The sequence below is a fragment of the Echinops telfairi genome, unplaced genomic scaffold (assembly GCF_000313985.2).
Source record: "Echinops telfairi isolate 266 unplaced genomic scaffold, ASM31398v2 ScPeMD7_44;HRSCAF=162, whole genome shotgun sequence".
Classification (NCBI taxonomy): domain Eukaryota; kingdom Metazoa; phylum Chordata; class Mammalia; order Afrosoricida; family Tenrecidae; genus Echinops; species Echinops telfairi.
The window spans coordinates 12373543-12381762 of NW_022103942.1; the positions used below are offsets into that span (position 1 = coordinate 12373543).

An 8220-nucleotide genomic window follows, 5' to 3' on the forward strand; every position below is an offset into this window, starting at 1 on the left:
CTAAACAAAAGGTCAGCAGTTCAAACCCACCAGCCTCTTCACAGGAGGCAAATTGAAGTTTTCTACCCCTGAAACCCAAAGGGAAAATTCTACTCTGTCTTATTGGGTCACTATGAGTCAGAATAGATTCTATAGCAATAGAAAATTACATAAGGAGGTATTTTTGGAAACATGCTCTAGGAAACTCTACACACAACACATTTAAATGACTTATCTATTTGGTGAGAAACAAACATACTTGGTTAATTTCTCTCTCTCTCTCTCTCTCTCTCTCTCTCTCTCTCTCTCTCTCTCCTTCATAGGCCTTCTAGCCAAGGGACATTGTGCTCAGCCCTAGCAATGAGGTAGGCCTTTTTAATTCAACACTAATAAGAATTATCCAGTTTGCTTGTATAATTCTGGAGTTTATTATTAACAAATTAATATGATCAACAGAACTAACACTAAATCCTTTCACTTATCCTCCATCAATAATGAAAGTGATATTTTGATTCTTTACCACTTTCTTTGTTTTATTTTTAATTTTGTTTAGAAACTGGCCAGGGAGCATCTCAGAGATCTCAGAGTATGCAAGATCTTGGATAATCAAACAAGGGACAAAAGTGAACAAATATTTCAATTTTATTTAAAATTAAATTAAAAATCCACCGCCCTGCTTGATATTCACCCTCATGAAGGGGGCACAGAAGACATGGGTGCTATAAAAAAAGTGTGGTGAAGAATTATCAGATAGAATAGTGTCTGGAATCTTAAAGCTTTATTTCCAAACAAGCAGCCATCTAAGTGAGATGTCGACTAAGTCCACATGGACGAAGCACTCCAACAAATCATATAATTAAAAGCTGAAGGAGGGAATAGTATCAGAGCCTGAATTGTGAGATTCTAGATTGCAGAAGGCTATTAATGACAGTGGTTGCCCAAGATACATTTGTGGTGTCTACACAGAAAATAAGCCTCCAGTGATTTCCCTTTATCCATAATGAATGGATGGGAATAAACTAGTTACCAAACAGAAAGTATGGGAGAGATCACTAGAGGAGATCAAAATGATAAACCTGGAGTTCAACATTTTCTGTGCTTTTTGTTTGTTTTGTTTTTCATATTGAGGTTTATTTCTGATATATTTTGTCATTGTGGGTAGCCCTCTTGAAATTTTGTTATATGTTTTTAGGTTTTTTGGTACATGAATCCCAGAATTGATAAACCGACAGAGACAACCAGTAGAATAAGGGTTCCTGGAGAGTGTAGTGGGGGAGGGGGACATAAGGAGCTGATATCAAGGAGTTCAAGATGGAAGAAAAGGTTTGAAATTAATTGTGGTAGCAATTGTACAATACCGCTTCATGTGATTAAACCATGGAATGATATGATGTATGTTTTGGCTCCCAATAAAAATGTTTTTGAAAATTTTACAGCCTTGTAAACCCTGTGGAGCAGTTCTACTCTGTCCTGTAAGGTCACTCTTAGACTCCATTTGATCTGAAGTGAGTTTTCTTATAGGTCAGTGGCTTCCAAACTTGCTGATGACCTACCTCCTCCTTTTAATAAAATATTTGAGCCCATTTGTGCATTTCCACCAATTAAGAAATGAACTTATTTATACGTTATCTATATGGACTTATAACTTTTTAAGTTATCTGTATGGACTAATATATATGTATTATAAAATACATAAAAAATCTATGTTTAAAAGGTGAAATAAAAATGAATAGAACTAAAAACAAATTCACATTGAGTTGATAACCACAAGGTTAGACGTTTAAAACCCCCAACTGCTCCTCAGGAGAAAGACAAGGCTTTCTACTTCCATACATAGTTACAGTCATGGAAACCCCAGAGGGGCATTTGATAGTGATTTGGTTTGGGAGTTTATATGGGAAAATATCAGAAAAAGTACATCTTCTATACTTAAAATGCTTAGATAACATATATTAATTCTAATGGAGTTACATTAGTTACACATTGGGCTGCTGTCTGTAAGGTCAGCTGTTTGAAACCACCTTGGGAGAAAGATTGGGCTTTCTACTCCAGAAAAAGGTTATAGTATTGGAAACTCTCAGGGGCAGTTCTATCCTGTCCTATAACATTGCTGTGACTTGGGTAGTTACCGATTCCATGACAATGAGTTTATGTGTTGTTTAACCACTCTTTAAGATGTTCTGGTGGCACAATTGTTAAGTGCTTGGCTGCTAACCAAAAGTTGGTGGTTCAAACATACCTTAATATCCCTATGGAAGAAAGACCTGGTGTTCTCTCTCTGCCACTGGGTCTATTCCAACTCATCAAGACCCTATTGAACCCTTTGAGTTTCTGAGATTGTAAATATTTACAGGTATAGAAAACCTAATCTCTCTCCCACAGAGAGACTTCTGTTTTCAAATGGCTGACCTTGTAGTTAGTTTCCAATTCATAACGTGCTACACTACCAGAGCTCAGGTTACAGCCTATAAGATCATGGGGTGCACTTCTAATTTATCGTGTGTGGTTGCTATGAGGTGAAATTGACTCTATAATGCCTAACAACAAAAAGTAAGTCACTGCTGAGTGGGCTAAGCTAAAGCAGGCCAGGACCCAGCTTCCCTGCACATCCCCGAAGGTCAGCAGCTGCCCCCCTGAAAGGGGGAGACAGAAGAACAATGCCTGGAATCCCTGACTCCCTGAGAACCAGTTGGTCTGCCTGTCAGAGTTTATAAATTACATCTTGGGCCATAAACCTTGCTGCTGCAGCACAGACCTCTCTCTCTCCACTTTCCTTTAAAAACCTCAGACCTCGGGCAAAGCCCGCGATTCCCCTGGGTTACTTGCTAGACCATGGGGCTTTGCCCGGGAGCTCCCACATAATAAAGCTATTTCTGTTTCTGTTCTCCCTTTGTTCTTTCAGTTACCTTTGTCCGTCTCTGTATTAGTCTAGGTACTTAGGAGAAACAAATCCACAGCAACTCATGTATAAGAGTTTTATGTAAAGAAAATGTGTATCACGAAAACATCCCAACCCAATGCTGCCCAAGCCCACAAGTCCAACATTAACCCATTAACCCAACACCAGTCCACAAAGTCCTCCACCTCACAAAACAGAGGCAATGATGCTGACTGCAGGAGGAAAGCTGAGTCAGTGAATGAATAAGCATCTCAGCACTAGCAGGGGTCTCCACATGGCTGCTCCAGCACCCAGGGCTGCATCGAGATATGTCTATGTAGCTTCTCCTTGGGGATGTCTTGTATGAAGTCAATCTTGCAAGCTGAAGCAGGGAACTGCTAAGGCAGCTGCACCCTGGTGCGACTATCACAAAGCAAGAGACCCGAGAACTAGAAAGGCGAGGCTCACCACCCATTTATCCCTCCGCCTTTCAATTAGCTCCACATGTGATTATCGGCCAGGTTGGCACAATTAACTAACTCAGTCTCCCTGTGCCTTGGTTTACCTCTCACTCATCCTGTGCCTCAGTTCATCTTTACAGTTGAAGCCAAAGCCTGGGAGAGGTAGGGGCAAGGGGCTCTGTGCCTTCCTGGCCCTGCTTTGGCTGGGACGTAGCCCACACCTCCTCTCCTCTCTTAACTCCCGGTGCCTGCCTGGACCAGTGACTCCTGGATTTCTGTCGATAACAGGACTCCTGGCACTGGGCTTGGCAGTCACTGCGCCTTCAGACTGGACTAAGGTACAACAGTTATTTCTGAGCTCTTTTCTGTTTATTTGTGTGCTTTAGGTCTGCAGCTCTGCGGTGTCCTCTCTGAAATCTTTTACTCCCCCTTTTCTCACCCTGAACAAAAGCCTCTGAACAACCTCCATTTTATGGGCCATGAGGGCAGGCCCCACCCCACCCCCTCAGCTTCCTGTTGTGTCTCTCACTGATCCAAGGTTCCCGTCTGCTGGACGAAAGCTGCAGGCCTGTGCCAGGGAACCTTCTTGTTCCAGAGAGTCCAGGACTCTCTCCTGCATCCCAAACTCTGATCTGGATGCCCTCAGCATTACTGGACCGCTTTCTGATGAACGGGGACCAGGGGATGCCCTTCTCCTCTGTCCGTACCCCCTGTAGTTTGAGACACCATGGGAAGTCCTCTATCCTTGACCCCTAAGGACAATCCTTTGGGGTGCTTACTGACCAACCTTACTGAATTGGGTTTGGCTGCTGATCTCCACCCAAAACACCTGGTCTTTTCGTGTAACCAAGTTTGGCCTCTATACCAATTGAACAATAAATCACACTGGCCAGAAAAATGGCACAATTTTGACATCCTCGGCAACCTCAAAAATTTTTGTCAGTGAACTCACAAGTGGTCAGAAGTCCCATATGTTCAGGCCTTTTCCTTCCTTAGCACCTGTCACCCTGCTCAAGTTCTCTTATCCAAACAGTCTTTTAATCAGACCCCTGAGAGTACTCCCTCTCGTCTTTCTTCAAACCTCCTGACTCCTTTTCCGCACCCCCAGAAAAGCCTCCTCCATATTCTTGGTACCCCTCACCATCACCGTCCTCCACTACCCCCTCAACTCCCAAAGGATGAGGCAACTGCACCTCCAACACCTGTCCCTTCCCCAAAGCTAGACCCGTGAGGCTCCCTGGAGTCTCTCTCTCTCTCTGTGCTCCCTGGTTCTCTCCCTACTCGGCCTTCTCTGAGGCAACACCTGCAGCCTCCCAAACCCCATAATTGCCGTTTCCTTACTCAGGTGCACGACCTCAGTTAACATGATATTTAAACTAAAGAAAGCTGAAGATGGCCCTCAAACCCCTATCTGTGACCTGATAAACATGGCATTTAAAGATTTTTACGTCGGGAAGAGCAGGCAGAAGCGCCACCCCAATCACAAGCTCGCCAAAGAGGTAATTGCCAAACCCAAGTCTTAATTGCCACCCTAAAGCCGGCAGGAGGGAAGGGTCAAAACACTCCACGAAGTATTGCGTGCCACCAAAATCTTGCTTCAAACACTGCCGGTAACCTCGACGGCCCAGCAAGCCTTGCCCAGTGTGTGGTCAATAGGGCCACTGGAGAAATGACTGCCCCTCAGCACCTGGCCACAGAGAGTCAGTCCCTTCAGACCTGATGTTGGCACTACTAGGTCTAACAAATGATGATGCCTAAAGACTTCCCTGACTCAGTGACCCAAGTGACTACCCCGCTGTGCCCAGGGAGATGATCAAGGCAGCAGGTGAGCCGGTTTCTTTTTGGTGAAAGCAGGAACTGCCTTTCTAGCCCCCCCCCCCTTTTCAGGCTCAACTTCACCTTCCCCAGTCTCAGCTTTGGGAATTGATGGTCGTTCCTCAAGGCCTTTAGTCACCCCACCTTTATCTCTAATTATAAATGATGCCTTTTTCACCATCCCCCTTAACCCAGCTTGTCAGCATTCATTTGCCTTTACCTGCAACCCCTCCTAAAACAGTCCTAAGGCAAACACAACCCAAGTTTTTTAACTTATCTCTCCCTCCAAGGCACACTTAACTAATTCTGCTGTTATTTGCTTAGGCCTGCACCCCAGCCCCACCACTCAGGGTTTAGCTTTAAATAAATGCCAGGTCATAAAGGACCTCCAACCACCGACTTCGACTTCGACTGAACAAGTACTTTGCTTTCTTGGTTGTGTGGATTTTTCAAACATTAGATCCCAATTTCTCCCGTATAGCTAAGCCATTAAACTCCCACAGGTGGTCGCAGCAACCTTTATGCAGGGCAGCAAAGGGAACTTCCAGCAGACCTTTAACCCTTTGCTGACACTTAGTTAATACAAGTTTCATTCAGTAATTACTTAAATTTAAGTGGAAACAGTAAGTTTCAGAAGGTCAGAGTAAGTTGCAAATAGAAAAAAGTTAGATAACTTATTATAGAATGTCTGGCTGTGTCAGAATGTGAAAAAAAATTGAAAGTTTACGGAGAACTGTTTGCCCACAAGTTAATGAGAAAGAAGAAAATGTATCCATCGTAAGAGAATAATTACAGTGTGAAAAATGTAAAAGACATCAAGCTGGTAGTTCCCCTGTAACACGGGAGGCAACAGACCAGCTTATCAGTGCCCAATGTCCAGCCACAGCTAGTCTGTTACTTCATAAATCAGAATGAAGATGGCTTTTCTCTACATGGAGTTTGCAGGCATAATATAACTGATAATACTCAGGTTTTCTCCAACCCCAGACAATTCTTTTAATGCAGTGGAACTGTGTAAATTTTGGTACAATGGAACTTTAACGAAATGTGTAAATTTTTCCACAACAGGACCTTGTTTCCCAGTTACTGTATGTAGTTCCTCAGCTCCATCCCCACCCAAAGGTTGAGAAAAGCAGCCTTCCTTATCCAGCTTAGTCTCTCTAGCTTCCCTGTGGTGATAGCTTAAAAGTGCTCTTACAATATTAATAGCTGTACACCACACCCCTGCCTCCCAGTGGCCATAGTACCACACCTCACCATGTATAGACAAGCAGAGTTAGAACGGCTTAAATTTAAAAATTAGTTCTGTTCCTTGGGACCACAAGACTGTAGTCTTACCCGTTCTGGTAGGCCTTAGTTTTACCTCCTCCCTAGCAGCAATGAAAATTTCCAGCGGAGCATTAAAGCACAGTATGCTCCAAACACAGAAATTTAACAAATATTCCCAGCTAGTCATGGACTCCACCTCAGAGTCTCTCATCTCCTTGCAGTGACAGCTTACATCCTGCACACAGGTGACCCTTCAGAACCGACGTGCATTGAATCTGTTAACAGCTGATAAGGAAGGTACGTGCTACTATATCAATAAGTTGAGAGTAGTTGAGCCAAATGTAAAAGGGCTGAAAAACCATAGCCGAAGAAATCAAGAACTGCCACTGGGGCAACACAGCCACCACCCCATCATGTCCTGGGTCATGACCCTAGTAGGACCCCTGGTAATAATTTGCGTACTGTTACTTTTAGCCCCATGTCTCTTTAAGTTCCTTCAAGAACTAATGAGAAACATACCCAATCTAGCTGTTAACCAACTCTTGTTACATCCTTACAGCCCCCTGCCTGCTGATGCTGGTTCGGATCATTCCAGCCCATAGCCCTCCTCCCATCGGCCCGTACCAGCAAGAAGTAGCCAGATCAGATCTCCATGCCCCTTTTTAACACTAAAGAGGCTGGAATGATTGGGCTAAGCTGAAGCAGGGCGGGGCCCCACTTCCCTGCACATGTCCAAAGGTCAGCAATTGCCCCCCCTCTCCTCCCCAAAATGAGGAGACAGAAGAACAATGCCTGGAATGCCTGCCTGCCAGAGCTGATAAATTACATCCTGGGTCATAAACCTTGCTGCTGCAGCACAGACCTCTCTCTCTCCACTTTCCTTTAAAAACCTCTTACCCCGGGTAAAGCCCGTGATTTCCCTGGGTTACTTGCTAGACCATGGGGCTTTGCCCAGGAGCTCCCCTCTAATAAAGCTACTTCTGTTTCTGTTCTCCCTTTGTCTTTTCAGTTATCTTTGTCCATATCCCCGTGCCTCAGTTTACCTCTCACTCAGCCTGTGCCTCAGTTTGCCTTTACAACTACCATTTGGCTGTTGACTTAGATTGAAATATAATTTTCAGGAATAAGTGAAAAAGTATTGCTACTAAATGAAAGTTCCAGTTCCTGCATACACAGTTTCATTTCAAACAAATAAAACATGTTTACACATTTCTCAGAGATCAGTGAATGACTGCTGACAAGTTATATCTGTAAGACACTAATCTAAGTTTCATTAGGGTATTTTCAAAATAAAAGATGGTTAAGTCAAAATAATGTATTCTAGATTCTAATTTGTTCTGTATACCATGTAGTAATCTGGTAGGCGTAACTCTGCTACTGTGAATAAATATTACTGGAAGTATTCCCCTTTCACCAACCCCCATTGTTTGTGTACATAGTGTCCAGTCACTTAAAATTTTAATCTGTACAAGTCAACAATTTGTGTATTGTGATTTATAATGGGTCTATCCTCCTTTAATTTTCTTTTCTCAACAGTGTTTTAAATTCTATACCGGTGGCTGAACTACTGACACTATTAATGTGTAGTGGTTACACATTGGACTGCTAACTTCAAAGTCAGCAGTTTGAAACCACCAGAAAGCTCTACCTGGGAAGATTGAGACTTTCTATTCCTGTGAAGATTTGCAGCCTTGGACACTCAAAGGGACAGTTCCACTCTGCCTTATACGGTGGCTATAAGTCAACATTGACTTGATGGGAAGGGAAGTGATATCCGAGCGGGATGAATGATAGTGTTCTTAGCATAAAATGAAAATG

The 8220-nt window shown here is 43.4% G+C and overlaps 1 pseudogene; it reads left to right on the plus strand.

Annotated features, from left to right (window-relative positions):
• Positions 1 to 7504, plus strand: part of LOC101664266 — a 45717-nt pseudogene extending 38213 nt beyond the window's left edge.
• The last annotated feature ends 716 nt before the right edge of the window (positions 7505 to 8220 follow it).